The sequence below is a fragment of the Apus apus genome, chromosome 2 (assembly GCF_020740795.1).
Source record: "Apus apus isolate bApuApu2 chromosome 2, bApuApu2.pri.cur, whole genome shotgun sequence".
Lineage (NCBI taxonomy): Eukaryota > Metazoa > Chordata > Aves > Apodiformes > Apodidae > Apus > Apus apus.
Window position 1 is genome coordinate 117,840,580 of NC_067283.1, and position 24,298 is coordinate 117,864,877.

Consider the following 24,298-nt stretch of genomic DNA (forward strand, 5'->3'; position numbering starts at 1 on the left):
TAAACAAAACATACAGAAGCGTTTCCTGACTGATGCTGACTATTGCACATGTGTCTTTCCCAACAGCCACAAGTAAGTTGTAGGCTGCAAAAATAAGTGACAGACTTGCTGTCTCTAAAGCCATTAAACAAGGAAACAGGAGAGAGAGCATGAATTTTTAGAGTGACCTTGATGTTAGTGTATCCTGCTTATGTCCCGCCTGGTGCCAGGGAACAATAAGGGGAGGGACTGCTGCAGGAGAAGAGAATGAGGAGCAGAAATGTGATCTGAAAATAACATTAGCCATGATGGTCAGACTGTGAGGTCTTCCACCAGAAGAATCTGCATGAGCAGAGCTAGTCACTGTGTTTTCAGTCAAGAAGTTTTTCAGAGCAGGGATGTGGGACAGTTTCACTGTTCAGTGCTCCCAAAAGATCTGAGTGGCCATAGCCCCTAGTGACAGGTTTTTAGGTTTTATTGCTCCTCTCATGATACACCCTTACAGACTTCATTTTTAATGCTTCTCTCATTCCCCTAAGAGGGGAATACCAAGAGAAGAATACTGGATGTCTTTGTACTCTCAGCAGCAAACCATAGCAGAGATGAGAGCGATATGAAAGATCCAGGAGTTCAGGAAAATATCCTGTCTGTTCCCTTCAGAAACCAGCTCCTTTGGGGGAGGCACTGATGTGCAATAGTGGAGGCGGGAGCTGCCTCCTTTAAACATTTTGGAAAGGAATTACCAGCCTCTTTGAACAAGATGCTAATCCCAGTCTCCCTCAGAGCTTCTGCTGAAAGCAAATTGGCACTTTTTTTCAGTCCTGCCCTGCATGCCACCTCAAACATTTTGCTTCCACAGATAAGCAGCATTTCTACAGTGATTTAGTAGGCATGGGGGGAAATGGCACATTCAGGAGCTGGTTGGCTGAGCTGTGTCCTCACATGTCCCTTCCCCCTGTGCTTCAGGAAGGGACACTTCTGCAGAGTGATGCTTCTTGTCTCTGTGTTTCCTCTGTGCTTCACCACTGGTATTTCTTTACCAACGCCATTTCCACAACAGCTGCTGAAAAGCCAAAGTTCTTTTATCCTGGACCTCATCATTCTGATGCGGAGTGCTGAAACCAGAAATCAGAGCTGCAGCTGTTCACCAGTTTGGATCATCCTTGCAATTTTTTTGACAACTGCCTGGCTCTTCTTTTTATTTATGACCATCCATATGAAATCGTTTCATGAAGCATATTACTAAAATTTGAGTTTTCCTATTGTTTTTTTCTGTAAGCTGAGGCCATTTATCTTTCTTCCTCGGTATTTTCAGTCTTTGAGTTTCCTCAAGTTGAAGCATTTCTTTCTTTAAGCAACTGTTTCTGTGTACTTTGAAAGACAGTCCACTATTTTAACACTGTGGTACACGTAACTCTTAGTAAATTATTGATATGCGTGTAGTTAGTTCATTGGATAAATATGCACTAGTGGCCCAAATGAAGGAACAGTAAATGTATGGGAAATTCTAGAAATAACTTTTTGAGAAGCATTTTGGAGCAGTTCCAGACTATCTGAGCACTGCAGATGTAACACGGGCTGCCTGCATTTGCAATTCACAGTTAAAATTATCAGAAGATTCTGATTAGTAAATAGAATGTGTAATGTGTTCCTGACAGACTTTTTTTTCCCATAAGAAATAACTCTTACTGAGCCCTGTTTATCTTTCAGCAGTGCATAATTGTACTGACGTTGAGAAAATGTTCTGTGGAGCAGGGGAAATAAAAAAAAAAAGCGCCACCTTCAAGTTAGAGGAACCTCAAATAATTCTGTTGAAACTTGAAGCTTTTGCTTTATTTCTAGCAAAGAATTTAATTGAGAAGTGAGTCATGAAAGAGCAGCAAATCTCTGCTTCTAGGGATTTCTGGTTTCTGAGGAACCGAGGGCAGAAGGGCCCTGCGATCACCTGCAGCCCAGCCCACCGTTCTGGGGTTGCTGCTCTCAAACAGAGTTAGCTCCATCTTTAAAATAAATCGCGCTTTTAACCAAGTTGCAGCTTTAAGATGGCTACTGCTTTACCAAGTTCTCTTTGCGCTGCTTCCCAAAGATGACTCTTCTTCAGAAAACATGAGCAGCTGCAGCCATTGCGTGGTTGTCTCTTCAGGTGCTGTTCTGTGTGGTTATATCCCATCATCTTCAGGAATATGTGTTTCACTCTATTTGGGCAACCCCTGTACCATGACAAGTTGCTTGTGTGGCCTGTAAGAGCACACAGTTTGCAAAACGTGAAGGTGTTGTATCACAATATGGTATCACACCTGGTGATGGGCAGTGAAGGGAATTAGTCATGTCTAAACTGGGTAGCTCCAGGGGGAGCCTTGGAAATCACAGTCATCAAAACCAACATGTCCCATGGCCAAGTCACCTCGGTGGGAAACACTGCGCTCTGAGGCCCTCCTTTTCTGCACCACAAATGCTGGTGTTTTCTACCCTGTGGGAGCATTCAAAAGTTTTTGGAAAGGGAATTTTGAGATCTTAGTCTTTTCTGGAGAGGACTCATTCCTGAGATAGGGTTGCTTTTGTCAGCACAGATGCCAGCTGTTGTTTCAGGCTAATCTATAAGCTTGAGCTAGCATTTACAGCTCCTCCTTTTGTCAGTTCTGTCCAAGAAAAATCTGCAAAACCTGGAGATGTGTTCTCTGTAGTAAAATGTAGGGAATAAATATTCTCCCTGTCCTTTTCTTTGGCTCTTCAGCAGTGCTCGCACTACAAAAAATTGGCCCATATCATATAAAATATTGTAAAAATATGTACATGTTTGTCTTACGTAAGCGACTGAAAACTCTAAATAAAGGGAGACTACTCATTTTTCTTTTTACAAGTTAGGTTTTGGATTGCTGAACTGCTCACTGCACGTTGGCTACTTCTGAGGGGTGGGATTGGATTGAATGTCTTCTCAAACAAAGTACCACCTCAAAATGTGAATGTGAGCATTGAAATGTTACATTTGAGCTTGGCTTCTTTGGAATCCTTGGATTCTGAGTGAAATGTCTGATAATTCAGTATATGCACTGAGATAACGTATCAGTGTCCCAAAATGCAGCAACATGGCTTTGTGTTGCTGACATCCCAGTATCTTTCTGACCACTTCTGAACAGTAAGCGTACTTTATCTTTGCTAGAAAGAGGGATGTCAGCATTCCTTTGCTTTGGAAATTTTATCCATTGTCTCTTTCAATGAATCGGTTTTCTTTCATTGTATTAAAAACTCATCATATTCCTTTCCATCAGTAGTTACATTTCTGGGGTGGTAGCAGTAATTCTTTACATGTACTCTGCTTTTTCACTCTGATTTTTAAGTCCTTCTCAGTGATAGGCTATAAAAAACACCAAATCATTATTGCTGAGGATGTCACACTGATGTAACTGCAACCCTCTGTAGCTGAAGAGTATCAGTGACAATTCTCTGTTTATCTAATCCCTGACTTCAAGACACCATCAGATCAAAGCCAACTACTCAGCCAGGGTATGGTGGGGTCTTATTTTCTAAAAAAAACACCCCACTTGCAGAGCAGAAAATCCCCTGTATCATTCTGTAAAATCCTGCAGAATGAGACACGCTTTTGGCTGTGAAAGGAAGGAAAAGCAGATAAAGTTCTGACCCCCTATAGAAGTGAAACTTGTCTCATTTCTGCCACCAAGGCTCTGATTTCACCCAAGAATTACAATAACTGCTGTCTTTAAAAAGCAGTTTGCCTCTTTAAGCAGTGTTTTTTGAGAAACATAGCACCATGACCCCAGGTATGAATTTGCATTAGTGGAAAGTAATATGCAATGTGAAATGCAATCTCCTTAAATTAATTCCTCCTGAGAGAGTTTTGTTACATTGGGTGATGTGGTGTTTTGTTGTTTGTTTTTTTTTTCCTTTTAAATAGACTCATTGATATTTAGGCCATATGAGATCACTGTAACTGTCTTGTCTGACTTTCTCCATAACACCAGTTACAACTGGGCAGGAATTAGTTCCCCTTCAAATTACAGACTGTATTTCAGCTGAGAAATCCTATTTTGATTCAAACAAAGGCAGTGATGAAGAACTCACAACGGCATTTACTAAATCATTTCAGTGGTTAATAACCCCCTGCTTAGATAAATTGTAATCTCCTTTCCAGTCTGATTTAGTCCAGCTTCAAAGAGCAGCTCCGAGGTGCTGCTGTACATTCGTGTGCTTGGCTGAGGAGCCCACTACCACAGTTTTGCTGGCTGTATAGGTGCAGAGACTGTGATCGTGTCTGCCCTTAACTTTTTCTTGGGCAAACCAAACAGCCTTCAGATGAACAGTTTATCATCCTACCTGCTCCAGGGAGTCCTAGCAGAAGTAACAGTCAAAATGAGAAGGTCCATTATCCATGCATATGCCATTAATTATATTTTCTTGCCTTTGTGCAGTCTTTGCACGTTCTGGAGCAACGGGCAACACGTTGTTCAGAGTGTTAAGGCAAACCTAGATTATGGTGACAGAACAGGGTCAGAAAGCAGTGATATAAGCTCATACATCAAGTCACCTGCAGTCAGGACATGGTGTTGGAGCTCAGCCAAAACTTCTCTTTGCTTTGTCCAAGACTGTGCATTGAGCACACATTTTCATTGACAGTCCTTAGTAGGAACCACTTTTTCCTGCACATTTGCAAATGACTTCGTACCCAACTGAATGTTAGTCAAGGTCTCCCTCAAATACACATGGTCTCGGATTATTTGACTGTCAGCCTTACTGGACATCATTCTACCCTCACACCTTGCTGTGTTAAAGCTTGCAAAATTCATCAGACTTTTTGCTTGCTCTGAAAAACAAATAATTTTGCTCCATCTTCAGAATTTGCTAATTCTTTTATCTGTTAGAAAACCCAAGTAGTTCTTCGAAGCTCTTGAACAATTGACATTCTTAAGCTTGATCATCTATCACTAGTAACCTTTCACAAGTTTGTCTTTCATTGAGTTATTTTATAAATTCTTGTCCAGTTTTTGCAGGGAACCCTGTTGGTACATTTGTGGGAACTATAATATCTATAACCCTCAATTACAGAGAGGATTTAAAGAAAGATATGATGTTCACCATTCTTCATTCACTGAGTGGAATAGTTACTGTCTTCTTCAGTTTTCTCAGAAATTGAGCCATCATACCATTGTGCCTGGAGCAAACTTTTTAGGAGAGGTTGGGTCCTCTCTAGTATACCACAAAGTGTCACCATAGCAGAAATGTTAACACAGTTGTGTCTTCACTATCTTTTTACCATCCCATTTTTAAGTTCCTCTAACGTTCCTTAGGCATAGTTTACAAAATAAAATAAGTTCTTTTCAGCATAAGAATTCATAGTTCATATATCAGTCAACAGCTGTTAGTTTTGCCAAGAGCAGCTCTTGCTTTGTCAGCCCACAAACTTGTTCTCCAGAGTTCTTCAGTTATGGACTCAACACAACCTACCTACTTCTGGGTCTGCTGGGAATTTGTCACCCGCCCATCGCACAGAGATAATATTATCATTGTCCACTTAAATCAACAAGACAGCTTTGGTGCTGTACTTACAACTGTAAAGACAAAATAGAAATATTTCTGGAAACCTCAAGAACGAGTTTAGAGTGGAAAAAGACTTGAAAATTCACCTGTCACAGGTTCTACTGCAGTTTCAGTGTCATATAAACATAAATTAGCCTATGCTTTGACATAGTGGGCTTCCTAAAGAAATATCCTGTGACTGCTCTTGTTTGTAAATTGTACACTTTAATTCAGTAATTGGTTTATGACTGTAATCACTAGTCTTTCAGGCAACACTTATAAAAAATAAATTAGGTTGTTCCAAACTTTGATGATTTTATTATCATAAAGATCAATATAAATTACAGCTCATTAAGCTCTTTATTACTTAGGTTTTCCTTATGCAATGTAGTGCAGTATTGGAATAACAGGCACTATTCCTACCTATTCATATCAATTTAGTCTTATTAAAACAGAATTTGGTTTATAATAACCAGAGGCTGAAAACCAAGCTTTGCTTAAGTTGTTTGTTTCACAGCAACAATGATATGATGGTTTAAGTTACTAGTGTTTATCTGCATGGAAAAAAGCAAACAGAAATGTGAGCAGAATCTGAAAAATGGTTTAAAAATAAAATAAAGAAAAACAACAACAACGACACCAAAAAAAAGCAAACCAATTAAAACTCCATTTGAATCTTTGTTTCTTTTCCAAATCTTATCAGAGTTGTTACAGGGTATAATTCTCGCTGGAATATATAAAAAAAAAACAACACAAACAAACAAAAAAACCCCACAACTTTTAGCTAGTTAAGATTGCATGTATTCCTTACAATGTCTAAGCCAAAATGTGCAAAAAAATATAGTATAGTATGGATTAGTTTTCTTTCTTATAAGAACCATTCTGTAAAAAAATCTCTTTAATGGCCACTAACACCCCAATTCAATGTTGCCTTTTTACTGGCTGACAACAAAGAGCATCACTTGACTGCAGGCATCATTTATGGTGATAAAATACTTAATTTCAGAGGTATTAATGTGTTCCTTTACAATCCTTTTGGGCTGAGGTGCTTCGGTTAAGTATAGTTGCTGATACTGCACTCAAACATTTCTTCATGTGTCTATACCTTTTGGAAATTCACAGGGGTGTGTTTGCCTGGGGATGCTAGGAAACAGTAGGAGCTGCTCCTGCCTCTTTCTGCAGGCACGAAGCCCATACTGAAGGAGAGGTAGGTAGCTGTTCTTTGGAGGGTCACCCGTGACACCACAAAGGGGCTGGCAGGGAAGAAGCTGGTCTGCAGCCCAGCCTCTGCCCAGCACTGGCTGCCAGGCCTCCTCAGGGCCACAAATACTGCTTACCACAGGCCAAACTGAGTAGCTTCATTAATCATTTATTAAACTGGGCTGGTGTGGAGATGAATGTTTCCAGGCTGCTGCATTGAAGTAATGGTCCAATGTACTGGCATTACCTGATATATTCACTACGTGATTCCTGCAGTCGGTGCTTTATGTAATACACCTTTAGAAACCTCAGTCCTGTTAGTTTAATTGACCTACTGGAGAAGAAACAGACAAACATGATCTGATAACATGTGCTGCATCTCACACTGGAGGTGGTATGTGCAAGTCAGGATTCAAGTATCTCACAACAGCAATTTTCTTTCTTTTCTTTCAAATGGAGAGAACAAAAAGGTTTGCTCTGTTCCTCCTCACTTCCCATCTTTATATCGTCTGTAATGTTTTCAGAACATTTTCTGTTGATTTTTCTTTTTTGGTGTTTAGGTTTGTTGGGGTTTTTTTTTCTGGCTGCTTATGTTTATCACATTTTCTTGGGCTTTTTCCTTCTTGTGGGACTTTGAAGACTGCTGACATCTGCATATGTGCTTCATATGGGATTTTGATTAGTGGAGGGTTTGAAAGAGAGAATTATACTAAGACAAGTGAAGCGGACTAGTGAAGACCACTTTGAAAAATTTCCATTTCTTCTCTGGCCATTTCTGGAAAAGAATTCCCACTAAACCACTCTCTGGTACTTAAATTAGTAAAAACAGCCTTCTGCTGTGTCCTGAGACATCTCAGCTGAAATACGTTGCCAAGATGGGCTTGAAAAAATGAAGAAAAGTCTGACCTTGAGAATGCTTGCTGGGGATTGTAGCTTTGGTAAAATTTCCTTGATGACAGTTCAGATTGCTAGCTGCTGTTCTCTGACACTGCATTTTCTATCAATATGTAGCATACAGCATGAAATTCACCCACAGAGGAGCTTTAGAAAACAGGAACTGCAATTTAGGGCTGAGTTCAGAAGCAAAGTCTGAGAAATTGTACTGCTTCAGCATCACCAGCTGTTTATGTCTCATACAAGCTGAGACAGTTCTTGGACTATCATTTCTGTAGTTGTAATAGATTCACAGAGGCAAGTTTAAGATACATAATTTTGTTGTTCAAAGGAATAATTATTTTATTGGATTTTTTAAATTATTATTTTTTCTCAAGTAAATCCCCAGTTCCCACACTCTCCAACAACCCAGCTGTTGCACGCTGGTACCAGTTTAGACTTATGTGGGGAAGAAAAGAACAGTTTCCCACACCAGCTCTCGCTGTGGTATATTGATAATATTTAAGAATATTTAGAAACATATTAGGAGCCATACTTTCTGAATATTCATTAACTCAACCCATTTTTTTTTCTTGCCTTGAGGAAGAGATTCAATAAAATAATCAGGTAGATATTGGACCTGGTTTGAAAAAGAAAAAAGCTTTGTAAAATACTTTATTTTAAATGTTATTTTAGCAGGTGGAAGTAGCATACCTACAGTGGGCAAAAATGTTGAGAAAGATCATTAAAGATGAAAAAAATAATCTTCCCTCAAATGTTACCAAAATGTCACATCACATAGAAACAGTTTCAAACAAGAAATGTTCTGTCCTGATGCACCAGTTTCATAATATTATGACATTTACATTCTAATGATAACTTAACTTTGATCTTTGGGAAATTATAGAGCAAAGAGCCTGATTTGCTGTGATTTTGCCACCTCCCTGAGGGAAATAGATGCAGCCTGCAAACCTCATAGGGGTTATGCAAACAGAAAAAATGTCAGTGAAATATTGGGAAAGATGGCTGTTTGGATTATGTATGCACAGAGAAGTTATGAGGATTAACTAGGTTGAACACTGGGATTTGGTCAAGGATATCTGCACAAAACCCATGCAAACACTCCTCCACTTAGGAGGAGGAGGACAGGGAGCTATAGACATAGATGTGAACCTATCTATCTTTTCCTGACAGTGGCTCTTAAGAAGTTTGGAGGCAATAGGCTAAAGGGATTGCTGAGCTTTGGCTTTATTCCTGCTCCATGTTGAAGAAATAGCACTAACACAGGGAGAAACGCCTGTGAAAACCCTCCTTAAGAGTAAATGACAGAATTCTGGGTACAGCTTAGCCAAGTACTGTTGATGCTGTTCTCTGAGCAAGGTGGAGGCTGCTGTGTCTACATACTTCTGCAGGGTGTGCTCTCATGTGTCCTAATACAAATATCTATTTTAACAATTAATCTCTGTCTTGACAGAAGGTGCAGAAAATATTTGCATTGCTGGTGAGATACTGGCATTCAGATGCTGCTGCTAGGCAAATCCTCACTGAACAGCCAAGCCATTATTCCTTCTGTCTCCCTTCAGAGCCTAGAAGCAAATGCTTTTCCTTCGCAATTTTTTCTTTTCAAAAGCCCAGCAGTTAGTGATTTTTAAATTATTGTATTTGCTTTGAGGTACTGGGAAACTGGCTGCTCTTAGTGTGAGTGCAAGAGGAAAGGGCAGTTGTACCTGAGTTTGTACCCTTGGTTGCTGTACCTTGGCAGTGCAGTGATAGGTTATGATGAGCAGGTTCCATGCCATGAGTGGATTGTAAAGAAGGGAGCAGGTGGGGCACAACAGAACGCAAAAAAAAGATGTTGTTTTGCCTCAGTAATCATCTGCTGTCACAACTATACTGGGCAATGTTGTGCTTCTCCAAACTTAAGAAGTCTTTCAGTTCATTAAGGTCTCTCAAAGACAAGTACCTTATGCACCAAAATAAATTTCGTCAACTGCCCTTCAAAGTGCAATATGGGACAGAAACAATTAGATCTTAAGAAGTAAAATCTGAGGTACGTATAATAAATTCATTTACTCCCTTCTGGCCAGAAATTTTGCTCTAAGATTTTCTTAGTGCTAGAGCACTTGAGATGCTGGTCTCTGGTGCGCCTTTTCAGACCTAGGTTATCGAATGACGTGTATTCTGTGTATTCCAGTAATTCAATTATACTGCTCACATGCATCTTTCTGCTGGGACTGATGTGTAGACAAATATCTGCAAAGAGAGAATTACAGTTTTTACTGATAGAATTCTTGCACAAGCTCTTCATACAATAATTCTACACTTCAAATAATTTCATATTGCATTGTATGAAGGAATGCAATTCTCTCATCTGAAAGCGAAAAATGCTTTTTGTGATTGGCATGGAGTCTTTAAGTCAGGGTTAGATGGCAGTGTTCTCATAAGCAAGGAAATTTCTGTAAAAGGAAATACAAACTTTACAAACAGTTCTTGGTTTGCTTTGTTAATCATACTCAGTTAATTAATGTTTTATATTTAATTACTATAGATTGCTATTCATTATTTAAAACAGGTTTAAAATCTAATAGGCATCAGGCTGCAGAGGAAATACCCTTCCTTTGTGCACCAAACCACTTCCCGCTTCTCAATCTTTTGTAATATAAGTACAGGAAAAAGAATTAAAAATGTGTACACAAAGGGAGATACACTAGAACATTTTGTCTGTTCATTGAAGCTGGATAGTCAACATGACAAGAAAAATTAAACTGGGATTTAGAGACTTTTTTTACCTTGTAGAATGAAAAGCTTCCAGGATTTTACTTTAATTATCTTCTTGTTCAGTTTTCCCTTTTTTGTCTGAAATAATCAGTGAGACTTTTGTCTTCTATTTCCTATTGCTATAAATCTCTTGAGCAAAATTGCTCCCTTCAGGTAAGAGCAGAATAGAGCTGGAAACAAAAGCACAGAAAGGTTTGGGTAACAGGTTCTGTTAAGAAAAGAGGAGAGAAAGTACATCTGACTAAAGCAAAAGTTCTAAATATTTTCATTTCTTTCTCTTGCAGAAACTTTCTGATTTCCTCCAGGAAAGTTTCCCAAAGCTGCTGAGAAGACAGCAGGGTAGAAGACGGGCTGAGAGACTGCAGTGGTCTGCCCTGCTACCCCTGATGCACTCTACTCAATAGGGCTCTGTCCTCTTCCAATTCCCTTACCTGCTTCTTACACCCAACCAGGCCCTAACTAAATTTCTAAGCTGTTTTTGGAAGGAAATGATGTAGAGGAAAAAGAAACATGCTGACAAAACCTGCTGGCTGGGTATAATCAGGTCACTGCAGCTCACACAACATGGGAACTGAAATACTGCAGCATCAGCATTTTGGCTCCCTAAGTTTTGCCAAAAAAGCTCAGGGTAGATTGGTCCTTCTTTCCCAAGAAATTATTTGTGAAAGTAAGACACAGTTAGTCCCAGACAAACAATACCCAAGTGGCTATGAACCCCATCAATGCCAGCTGAAACAGGCATGGATCGCTGCTTAAACTTGGGGAGGTCAGCCTTAAGCATGGGCACCAAACCTACTGAGTGGCTGTATTAAGAGGCTGGGATATCTAGCATCAGCTTCTCAGAGCAGAAGTGCTGTGGCAGAGCTGTGAACCTGCTTGGAAAAGTTTGCACAGAACCCAGCACCCTGCTGTGGAAAGTTTCGGTACTTAAGAAAAAGCATTACTCTGCCAGCCAAATGTGCTCACAGAAAGCGTCTGATCAGCTGGAAATAAACAGCATACTTGTTAAGAGACAGCTTAAGTCAGTCAGCACCTAATACAGATATAGAAGAAAAATGCAAGGTGAGGTCTTTTCAATCTCTCAATTATATTTTCAAAATGTGCTTTTGCTAAAGGGGAGGGGGAAGAGTAATCTGTAAAGTTTCTTCAGCAAGTATAAACCCAAAGAGTTTAAGACTCCTTGATGGTATTTAGTATGAATGCAAATTATGCTTCCCTGGTCTTTGTTGCCCTTTTCCCAAGTTTTTCATGGGTTTGGCCTCTGGGATCTTTACTCTTGAACGACTCTAGTGTAGTGAATAATAGATATTACTCCAGCTGTTCTGAGCTCCAAGAGAGGATTATTCTCAGCTGCTGCAGCAACTCTTGCACTCCCTTGTGAGGAGCCCTTGCTGATGCCCTGTGCTCAATGGCTGGACAGTGGGTGCAGGATGTGGCTCCTGGGTGCTCTGTCACTCAGCCAGTGTGTTGGCCAAGGGAGACACTTCCATGTGGGACACCATCAACTTGAGTTCAAAGTCTAGGTCTGTAGCAGACATATTTTTCTGTGTGTAAAGCCATTTATTTTCTCTGTGCTTTACATGTGAAACAGAGAACGATGTTTCACTTGTAAGAGATTAGGGTAAGTACTAATTTGCCAAGGTGTTCAGAGGATGACAGGACTGGATCAGTACTTAGATTTAGCAAAGTCCTATCTGTACCTAGGTAACGTCCAAGAGAATGTCTTTAGATAGAGGTTACATTGGGGTTTTGAATTGGAGGTGGACCATGGTGTGTCTCTGCAGGCTTAGAAGAACAGGTCTCACATTGCCAGGCTTAAGAAGGACTTTAAGTCAGCTCAGAAGGAAAGCCTTCCCCTTGCTTTCTTGTTGTCTGCCCCTGGATGGCTTAAAGGCATTACAGAATACTTTTCCCCAGAAAAAAAAAAAAAAAAAAGCCTCTGCAGAAGACAAGATTTTAAAAGGTCGATTCATAGGGCTACAATTTAATTTGGAGTTGAAATTCAATAGCAGCTGCCTTAGCCCAATATATGGCTTGTTAAGTGAAAGCCTGCCAGACAAAATATCTACCTGTTTCTCTCTTTGTCTCTCTATGTGGCAGTTAAAGAATAATTACACAAGTGTCTGTGAACTACTTTCCCAGGGAAAGGCAGTGAAAGCTAAGAGCCCAGTTCCTCTCATTAAGTCTGGCAATCTTTATAATTTATAGTCTTCTCTCTTTCTAGATGTGGCTCCAAGACCCACTGCTCTGCTGACAGCCTCAGGGAGTGCCATGCCCAGATAAGCAGGGAAGTCTCATCCTAGATGTGCCAGCTCTGCCTGCACCCTTGTGTGGCACTGATGGTTATCTCTCTTTCCCCCACCACGTGGGAAGGAGAACAGCATTTTAGAAAAGATAATGCAGTACCAGACATGAAAGAGGGAGAATGGCTGAAGCCAGGTCTGCCTCAAGCACTGGCTTTTCTTGTTGGCAGTTGGGTTGTGTGGGAAGACACAGATTGCCAGATTGCTCTCTGCGAACCATCTCTGTAATTAATTTTGACCTTTGGTGCTTGTTGCAGGCCAGAAACTCTTGGTGGTGTGTGTGAAGGCCCAGGAGCCTATCCAGGGCCAGGCTGGTGGGAGAAGACACTGGCACGACGACCTGCTTTCCATCTCCCACACGTGCCAATAGCCAGGGCACAGTGAAAGGGGGAGGCAGGCCTGGAGCAAATACTGTGGGTTATGCTCATGGGAATTACTTCACCACCAAACAGCCAGAGGTCATTGATGTTTATCTGTAAGGGAAAGGCTTTTTTCACTCTGCCTTCAGTAATGTTGCTTTGCTGCTTACAAGCAAGAACAACCCTTTCTGAAATGAATCATTGAGCAAATAAATCAGAAGACCTACCCAATAATTCGAAAGGCTTTGACTTGTTAGTATATTATCCTGCATATTCCCTGTAAATATATCTTCTTGTTGTAATGGTAGCTCTGGTAACTCCTATGTCAATAATCTACTGAGAAGTCCCTCAGTGTGTGCACAGGCAAATTGTGCTCATTAGCCCTTTAAGAGGGTCTAATGAAAATCACATTAACACTGTTTAACGAAAAGTAAATAAAGAAATCTTTTGTAAGTGGGCAAATATTTGGCATCAGTCATGTGTTTCTGTGAACAAACCTTCTTAAAATGTCTGCTGATGCTACTGTCTATAAAAAGCCATGCATGCAGGTGAGGAGTAAAAACTGATGTTGATAACATGGATAATGCAATATTTTTTTTACATCTGCTCTTCTTGGTCATATGACACAGTGCAGCAATTAAACTTTAAGGATTCCCTAGAAAGAATCCTGAAAGTATTCTGAGCTGCATCAAAAGAAGTATGAGGTTGAGGGAGGTGATTCTCCTCTGCTCTGTCCAGTTCTGAAGCTCACAACACAGGAATGACATGGAACTGTTGAAGCAAGTCCAGAGAAGGGCCAGGAAGATGATCAGAGGGCTGGAGCACCTCTTCTGTGAAGACAGGCTGAGAGAGTTGGGGTTGTTCAGCCTGGAGAAGAGAAAGCTCCAGGGAGACCTTATAGCAGCCTTCCAGGACCTGAAAGGACCTAAAGGAAAGCTGGGGAGGGGCTTTTTACAAGTGCATGTAGTGATACGAAAAGGGGTAATGCTTTTATGCTAAAAGAGGGTGGATTTAGAATAGATATTGTGAAGAAATTCTTCACTGTGGGGGTGGTGAGACATTGGAACAGGTTGCCCAGAGAAAGTGTGGATGCCCCATTCCTGTAAGTAGAACTAGATGACCTTTAAGGTCCTTTCCAACCCAAACCATTCTGATTCCAAGTAATTTTCAAGGCAATGAATTCTATGACAGGGTAACCCCCTTATTGGACGAGGGAAGCGCTGTGGATGTTGTCTACCTTGACTTTAGCAAGGCTTTTGACACAGTTTCCCACAGCTTTCTCCTAGAGAAGCTGGCTGCTCATGGCTTGGATGTGCACATGCTTTGCTGAATAAGGATCCACAGAGTTGTGCTCAGTGGAGTTAAATCCAGTTGGCGGCCGGTCACGAGTGGTGTTCTCCAGGGCTCAGTGCTGGGGCCACTCCTGTTTAACATCTTTATCAATGACATGGATGAGGCGATAGAGTGCACCCTCAGTAAGTCTGCAGATGACACTGAGCTGGGTGGGAGTGTCGATCTGCTTGAGGGCAGGGAAGCTCTGCAGAGGGATCTGGACAGGCGTTATCGATGGGCTGAGGCCAACGGCATGAGTTTCAATAAGGCCAAATGTTGAGTCCTGCACTTTGGCCACAACAACCTCCGGCAGCATTACAGGCATGGGGAGGAGTGGCTGGAGAGCTGCCCAGCAGAGAGGGACCTGGGATTGCTGGTTGAGCTGAACATTAGGCAGCACTGTGACCAGGTGGCCAAGAAGGCCAATGGCATCCTGGCCTGCGTCAGGAATAATGTGACCAGCAGGACCAGGGAGGTGATCCTGCCCCTCTACACAGCCTTGGTGAGGCTGCACCTCAAGCACTGTGTGCAGTTTTGTGCACCACAGGATAGGAAGGACATTGAGGTGCTGGAGAGGGTGCAGAGAAGGGCAACAAGGCTGATTAGGGGTCTGGAGAACAGGTCTTATGAGGGGAGGCTGAGGGAGCTGAGGCGGTTCAGCCTGGAGAAGAGGAGGCTGAGGGAAGACCTCATAGCTCTCTACAAATGCCTGAAAGGAGACTGTAGTGAGGTGGGTGTTGGCTTCTTCTCTCTAGTGACTAGCGACAGGACAAGAGGAAATGGGGCCAAGTTGCACCAGGAGAAGTTCAGACTGGATATCAGGAAAATTTCTTCACAGAAACAGTGGTGAGGTATTGGAACAGGCTGCCCAGGGCGGTGGTGGAGGCACTATCCCTGGAGGTGTTAAAAAATCAGGTAGACCTGGTGCTTTGGGAGATTGTTTAATGGTCATGGGGGTGTAGGGCTGATGGTTGAACTTGATCTTGAAGGTCTTTTCCAACCTTGATGATTCTGTGATTCTATGAATACAGACTAGGTGACCTGGGAAAGCCACCTAATTTCTAATCTAACAGCTCCATCAGGTATTTCTGTCACTAACATGGAAACTGTAGTGATTTCAGTGACTGAAAAGAAAAGTGACAGGACTTGAGCAGTTGAATTAACAGTTTTCTAGAATACCTTTCTACAGCCATTCACCATAATAGCTTGTGCAAGGTTAAGAAAGGTTTTGTATTCTGCTTGCTTTCACTAATATCATGATAAGAGAAACATGACTGTTCCTTTGAAAATGTGTGCATTTTTCTGTTTCTGGATAATTGCAGACTGATCCTGTAGGGGTTTTTAGAGTAACTTCATGGTGGAAATTGCTAAGGAAAGAACTCATTGTACCTGAAGATGGCTCTCATCATGTTGTCAAGGGTACATCCCACAAGCAACTTGCCAGCAAGAGGGAATTATTCTAGTCAGAAATGTGTGGAAGTGTTGGGCTAGACTGATGGCCAAGCAACTCTGAAAAAAAGAATTGCATTGTATAACACAAGCTTCTACAAAATATAAATATCCACACATTTAATTAAAAAAAAGCTGGTTGTTTATCAATATTAATACTGTCTGATATTTCTTTAGAGTACTATAGCTTTTACGTGCAGCATTGGAGTCTTTCTTTCATAAGAAGTGATAGATCTTTGACATTGACTACAGCATCTGTTGGCTTGCATAATGGCAACTTCACTGCTTAAGCTGGTCTTCTAGATCAGAAGGAAATCACCTTTTCTCCACTGAGAGTATCACACTGTTGGCATGGAGGGCAGAGGAGTGGGATAGGAAACCTCTTTGATTCAGTATAGCAAATCCTCTGTTTAAACTGGGAACCCTCCAGTTCCCATCATCTGTGTCCCAATACCATTCCTGTGTATTCTCAGATGAAGGAAAACATGTCACATTTTTACATGTCTAGCTAAGAAAAATTGGTTTCAATCACCAGAGAACTAAAATTGCCAACTTAGATAGTAACTTTGATTGCAACTTGAATACTGGACTCAGAAAAGAGGATTCAAAGCAGCAACTTTTTATCTGCTGTCTTGGGATGCTGTAGGAGGGCAGCAGAAACCAAACAGCTGGTGTATGTGGTTTTTGTCTGCACTTGAAAATCCTTTTATTGGAGAGCGAGGAAAAAAGTTGAATTTCAAAATCTGTGTATCTGATGAAAGAAACTTTGTTTGTGCCTAATCTTGAAAGAAATCAGAAACAATCCATTGCTATGGTAAAGGGTTTCTTCTGTACCTCTGCCAGGGTCACTGAATGCATAAATCCAGGGGGAGTACAGACCTTGAAAGAGAGCAGCTCTGCTGCTTCCTCTCTTTGGACTCAGAAGAGTGAGAGCATTTTCTTGCCATTACACAACTGTTAAATACAACTGAAAATGTTTTTCATACGTTTGGCAGTTTGAGGTCTCACCAACATGTAATGGACCTAGCAATACCTGAGAGATTGCTGTGGACAGTGAGTCAGTATTTCCGTGCTCCTTCCCTAAGATCCTAGGTTTCCCTGCTTCAGAGATCCCGCTGTGAGCTTTCTGTGTTGCAGTCTTCCAACAACTGGGCTTGTTGTCAGTCTTTGAATTCAGGGCAGTCTGGTCTCTATGTTGTTTTTTGTTTGTTTTTTTTTTTTTCCATTTCTGCTTCTCAAGGCAGAGCAATGCAAAGTACATGGGTTAAGTGCTTCAAAAGTAGTATTTTCTCCAGTCAGCACTCTTCTACTGAAGTAACCCATATGATTTCAGAAGTTTTACTGAGATAGAAGAACATCAAGATGTCAAAACATAAAAGCTTGGTGAAAAAATATAGTTCTCTTTCAATACACCAAGGTTGTCTCCTATGTGTAATTTCAGTTCCACATCCAGAGACACTCAAAAGTCCTGGTCTTGCTCCACTGATGGGGCCCAAAGGCTTTCCAACTTGTTTGTTCATGGAGAAACTGAAAGAAATCCAGTAGAAGGTATTAGGAGAGTCAGAGGCCTGGACAATTCATCTTGTAAGGGAAGGTTGGGCTTGTTTAATCTGATGAAGGGGAGGCTAAGGGGAATAAAATAGCAGCCTACAACTACTCAGAAGATAATTGCAAAGATGATAAAGTCAAATTCTTGTTAGTGGCAGACCATATGACGAAAGGTAATTGCCACAAATTCTGGCTTGATAGGTTTGGGACAGACATTAGATGGCTCTACTGAGGTGACAGTGCAGCACCAAAGCATGTTGTCCAGCAATGTTGTAGAATCTCCATCCCTGGAGGTTTTAAATATTAAAAAATATTGCCATGAGTAACTTCATGCAGTATCAGTGCTAAACATACTTTTAGTAGGAGGCTGAACTAGAGACCTCTAAATGATGCTGTCTGACCTACACTTCTCTGAATCTGTGGTGATCTGAAAGCACCTAGGAGTCATGTGCTACAAATAAGCAGGATCACAGGCAGGAACAGCTTATTCATCTTTCAGAAAAGGATAAAAAATCCCCACTTCTCACCCCAGGACAAATGCATTTTTTTTCCCTCCCCTTCCTCAGGTTGCACACTTCCTGAATTTTCTCTCTGTGAGAACTTCAGAGGTCTGACCTTTGTTCTGGCTGGTGACGGGCAAGCATTTCATACCTGCAGGTTTCCTGAGGGATGGCGTGAAGAATGGTGGTCAGCCTCAGTAAATCACTCTCATGACCAGGCAGGCAGTAAAGAGATGCAAGCAGAGAGCTGAGATGGCCAGCACAACCCCACCCCACCATTGGTTGCACTGCTTCAGCAGACAGGCCAGCATTTCCAGGTATCTTGCTTTCCAAATGCCCCAGCTCAAGGGGTGGGATTGTTCTTTCCTTCAATGCACTGTGCTCTGATCAAGGGGGAAACTGGAGCCCTGATCTCTGTCTCCCCTTTTCTTGCTGCAGAAACACGTAGCATTATCCCCCAGAATTAGGCCTGCCATTAAGACTATTTGCAATAATCTCTGCAAAGTTTTCAGAAAACTTTGCTGCTGCCTGCACTTTACTGCAACCAAATTAAAAGGCTTGCCTTTGATTATTTTTTTAACCACTCAGCAGCAACAACAGCACGGTCTGAGCATGTAAAGCAGCTCCACTGAGCACACCAGCTGAGTCACTGCTTTTCGCCACAAGCCCCTCACATCAGAAGCTGGAGAAATCAATAACATTGTGCAACTTAGTAAAAATGCTGAAGCTGTTCAAGGCACAAAAGTGCAGTGAATGTCCATAGCAGGAAAAGCAGCTCACCTCATTAATGCTTGAAAAAAGCCTTTAGGTTTAATTTGCTGGACACACCAAGGTGCAACCTCCATGATGAGGGAAAGTGACAAGTGAAGAAACACGAAGGAAATGGAGTTGGTGACATCACGAGAGAGGGAAAAGATCAGCTTTCAGCATTACTGCTGAGGCTTGAAAAACTATGGTACTCAGGATGGCATCTTGAGACTGACCATGTAGCCTGCAAAAATACACAGGTCCTGCACACAGGTAAAGGAGGATCTCTTCTTAAACTGTAACACTCAGTGTCTGAAGGCAGTAGTACCACAGGGTAGCTGAATGCCCTCTCCACTTGCAAGTCATCCTGTAAAGCCTGCAATTTCTGGGATATTGTGCTTCCTCTATCGTCTCCAGAGGAGATAAAAAGGTGCCAAATCCCATGAGAGTGGGGAGAGACCATGCTACTCTCACCATCTACACAGGGACAGCTCTCAGCCTGTGGCATTGCCAGTGGCTAAAATCAAGACTCAGGAGAATAGCCTGTCCCAGTCTTCTTAAACACACACAGGCACATGTACATATACATGCTTCCATGCATTCTCCATTAGAACCATAGAATCATAGAACTATTCAGACTGGAAAAGACCCTTGGGATCACCGAGTCCAACCATCATCCCTACTCTACAAAGTTCTCCCCTAAAACATATCCACCAACATCACATCCAAACGACCCTTAAACACATCCAGGAATGGTGACTCAACCACCTCCCTGGGCAGCCTATTCCAGTGTCTAACCACTCTTCCTGTGAAAATTTTTTTCCTAATGTCCAGTCTAAACCTCCCCTGTTGCAGCTTGAAGCCATTCCCTCCTGTTCTGTCGCTAATTACCTGTGAAAAGAGACCAGCACCAGCCTCTCTACAATGACCTTTCAGGTAGTTGTAGAGAATGATGAGGTCTCCCCTCAGCCTCCTCTTCCTCAAACTAAACGTTCCCAGCTCCTTCAAGCATTCTTCATAAGATTGATTCTTTAGGCCCTGCACCAGCTTCGTTGCCCTCCTCTGTACTTGCTCCAGCACCTCAAGATCTCTCTTGAATTGAGGTGCCCAAAACTGGACACAATACTCCAGGTGTGGCCTCACCAGTGCTGAGGACAGGGGGACAATCACCTCTCTACTTCTGCTGGTCACACTATTTCTAATACAAGCCAGGATGCCATTGGCTTTCTTGGCCACCTGGGCACACTGCTGGCTCATATTCAGCTGCTTGTCAATTAGAACCCCCAGGTCCTTTTCTGCCAGACACTTTCCAGCCACACTTCCCCAAGCCTGTAGTGTTGCATGGGGTTGTTGTGGCTCAAGTGGACTCCTTTATCCTTCAAAGCAGCCTCCCAAGGGACTTTGTCAATCAGTCTTCTGAGCAGGTCAGTTTGCCCTCCAGAAGTCTAAGATGGCAGTTTTACTACCCCCTTTTCTTGTTTCTCCAAGAATCAAAAACTCAGTCATCTCATGATCACTGTGCCCTAGACAGCCTCCAACTTTTACTTCCCCCACAGGATCTTCCCTGTTCACCAGAAGCAGGTCCAGGAAGGCACCCTCCCTGGTAGGCTAACTTATCAGCTGTTTGAGGAAGTTATCTTCCACACATTCCAGGAACCTCTTGAATTCTACAAGTCTATTCTAAGATGCTTGGCCAGGGATGCTGCTCTTCCTTTGCAACCTTGCAAACTTTGCATATCACGGTGATTGATTTTCTTACTGGCTCTAACCTTTGGAAGACCCACTGACCTTTTCACCAGAGTAAACATATTAAAGCGTAACACTAGCCATCCACTACACATTTCTTCCTTCCAGAGGCAAATTTATATGAAAATGCCCAAATCTCTCTTTTTGCATACAGTTTTCTCTTTTCCATCTTGCATTAAATCTTCACTCATCTCACTTTTTCCCTTTGAATCTGTGAACAGACAAAGGCTCCGTCCAGGTGTATAAGAGTTTCCACAGCCAGGAAGCAAATGTTCTTCATTTGATATCACATCCCAGCACACACTCATCTCTTATCTGTTAGCATCTTGTGATTATAATCACAAGATTCTTCTAATTATTACAATATCTTCTTTATTCGGTTATGCACCTGGTCCACAGAAGCTTGATTGCATTCCACTGAGCATTTGAGTTCTCTAACATTTTAAAGGCTGTGATTGCTGAAGCACCAGTCATGACCTCCCCTTTGAAAATCTTTAACATTGAAGAAAGAATTGCACCTATGCAGGAAAATCACATATACACAGTCTAAAGAAGAGTAATCAGCTACAGCTGTCCCTGGGGTGATCTGAAGCATCAAGCCTCCTTCCAAGAGGCCACTGGAACAGTACCATGACACCCCAGGGGCCAGTGTGCTGTCTTTACTTTTCACTTCTCACTTCTCAATTTAGCTGCTAAGATCTTAAGAATTCATTCAGTGCATCCTGTATGCATGTGCAGGTGATAACAACAGTACTGGTTTTCCTAGTGTTGAGCTGACATTTTGCATTTGACATTTTTGGTTTGAAAGAAAACTGTGGTATTTGCCTTATACGACATGTAGACATTCTAAAACCATTCAGCTTCCCTACTGTTTGGTGACACTGAATCCGTGGTCTGCAAAATTCAGTGCTTCTCATCTGTTAAAAATGAAGCTGTAAACAGTAAAGAATAGCCTGATGGAATATAAAGGTGAAGCAGAAACATGCCCAAACCTCCGGTGTATCTGAATCTGAATGAATTTCCTTACTACCAATCATTGATAACTATATTTCCTCTCTAACAATTGCATTACAAAGAGAAGTCAAAGAGCTGGGGTTAAGAACAAGATGTATGAAGCAAGGCAGGAAGAGTGCAGGCATCCAACCTTATAAATAAATAATCCTTTAAGGAAAAGGTTTATTTTATCATCTTCTTTTGGTGTAGTTCACATAGCAAACACAAAAAATCAAAACACACCTGCAGTTTTTTTATCACATTATCTTCCTTTAAATCTTTTCTCAGTCTCTACAAAGAAACAAATAGAATACCCTCCTCATGTAGGAAGTGCAGCTGCACCCAAAAGATCTTCTGCCTCTCACCTCCAGGATCCCCCTGGCCTCAGGGAAACACCAAGCATATCACTTCCAGTATCAAGGCCTGAGAACTGAAATTCTTCCAAAGCAGGAAAGTTTTTTAAAAGGTTTTAGACTTGCTTGCACTTCTTGGCATGAGGTGTGGGGATTTCAATCCTCTGGCTTCCTGACTCCTTGCTGCATGGGGGGGTGGTGACTTACTTCCAGCAGCACTGCCAGGGTGGACACACCTTGCTGCCAGGCCCAGCAATGAAATTCCCATGAGGCTAATGTGTTTGCCATAGGATGAGAAGCCATTATAGGGTGCACTTCATCCAATGTCTTTATGCTAAACTACTTTTTGCATTTCCAAGCTAGATTAGTCAAACTTTCGAGTCTGCACCAGGAGAACCCAGCCTGGTGAAGCTCACAGGTAGCCAGACCAGCCTTCTGTGCCCTTCCTCTATCACCCTACAGGAAACTGTGGGCAAAATGGCTTAACATTAGGTGAACAAAGCAGTGAAGGTATGATTCAAGATATCACTTTAGTGCCTTCTTCCTAGGCCAAAAGAGGATGTCTGGGGTGTAATATTAAACCAGTGATTTATACTACTTAAATCGCTAGAGTAAAAATAAAAGGACAGCAGGGTGAGGTTCCTCCATCTTTAAATACGTTAAATACAAAACTGTAACAGCTGATGTTCTCAGAACATTAGCATGACAGGGTAGTGAGTTTTTAGTAATCCACTTTGTAAAGTCAGCTGTCCCAGAGTAATCCTTCTTCACTGTGTATTTTCTCCTTTCACTCTTCTATCCGACAGAAGGAAGAGCTCTTGGTCTTCTCTGCAATCTTCATAGGTATTTCTTCATTTTTACTTTAAAAGCACTCTCAGCTTCTTCTCATCCCACCCCCTACATATTCTCAGTCTCCCTTTTTGCAGACAAGAAAAGCAAGTTTCCAGTACAAAGGAGGTTAATTGTTTGGGGTTTTTTTGATGACAAACCTCTCAATGTACAGGCAAGGCATCTGATAGTCCTGTAGGCTTTCAAGTCTGCTCACAGGCAGCAAGTTTCCAAACAAAGTTCTTCACTATTATTGTGCCTTTGCCTTTGGAGAACCATCTGCAGGAGGGTTCTGTACTCTCCCTCTGAGCCTCTATACTGTCCACCTCCAAATGCACTGTGTACACCTCTCAGAGACTCAATGTCATTTGTCCTTACTATGGCAGGTCTGAAGAGCTGTGATGAGGCCCTAGCCCCACATAGGAATTCGTGCTTGACGTATGGTAACAAAACTGGCAGCAAAATTAAGAGATACAAGAAATGGGTAAGACACTGTACACAGCACGAGATAACAGCGAAATGACCACAACTATTTTGAAGGTACCAATTCTGTCCTCATCAACAATCCTGCAATCAGGAGCAAAGCTTCTGTGAGTTTGTTCATCCCTGTCTCCAAACTGACAGCATCATGTACGTGTCTACAGAACCACATACATATAAGCACAGAGGCTAACAGAACATCTTGGGCTTTGGAATGATGTTTTTCACTAGCTTTCTTAGCAAAAACTAGACTGCAGTCATTTGCACCATGGTGAATGTCTAGGGATTAAAAGCTTCTGACTGAACAGTGGAGATTTGCCTGAAGAGAGGGATTGCCAGTCTCGCAGCACTGGTTGTGGATAAAAGCAGAGCAAGTATGTTATTTGGACATAAGTCCTTGCTAGCTCTTTTTTCAAAGGAGATTTTTAGCTATCAATCCACACCATTTGCATGGATGAGTAAGGGTCTCTGGAAAAAAATAAATGGAAGAAGGAAATGTACAGAATGTGGAAAACAGGACTGGCCACTTGGGAGGAACACAAGGATGTAGTCAGAGAATGAAAAGGTGCAACAAAGAAAGTTAAGGCCCACTTGGAATTAAATCAGGTGAGGGTTATCAAGGACAACAAGAAGGGTTTCTTCCAGTACATCAATAAAAAAAGGAAGACTACTGAAAAATTAGGCCTGCTGATAAATGAGGCAGGTGCCAAGTGGCACAAGACACAGAGGAGGCAGAGTTACTGAATGCCTTCTTTGCTTCAGTCTTCACTGAAAAGCCAACCTTCTGGAGTCCCAAACCCTGGTGGTAAGAGATAAGGTCTGGAGAAAGGAAAACTTTCCCTCAGTAGAGGAGGACCAGGTTAGAGGCCACTTAACCAAACTGGACATCCATAAATCTATGGGCCCTGGTGGGTTGCATCCATGAGTTCTGAGAGAGCTGGCAGATGTTATTGCTAGGCCACTCTCCATCATCTTTGAGAGGTCGTGGTGAACAGAAGAGTTGCCTGAGGACTAGAGGAAGGCCAGTGTCACTCCAGTCTTCAAAAAGCATGAGAAGGAGGACCCAGGGAACTACAGGCCAGTTAGTCTCACCTCTATCCCCAGTAAGGTGTTGGAAAAAAAATTTCTGGACATCATCATAAAGCAAGTGAAAGTGAAGAAAGTCATTGGCAGAAGTCAGCAGGGATTCACCAAAGGGAAATAATGTTTGACCAATCTGATTGCAATCGATGATTTCATAACTGGCTGAGGAGAGCAGTGGATGTTACCTACCTTGACTTCAGCAAGGCTTTTGACAC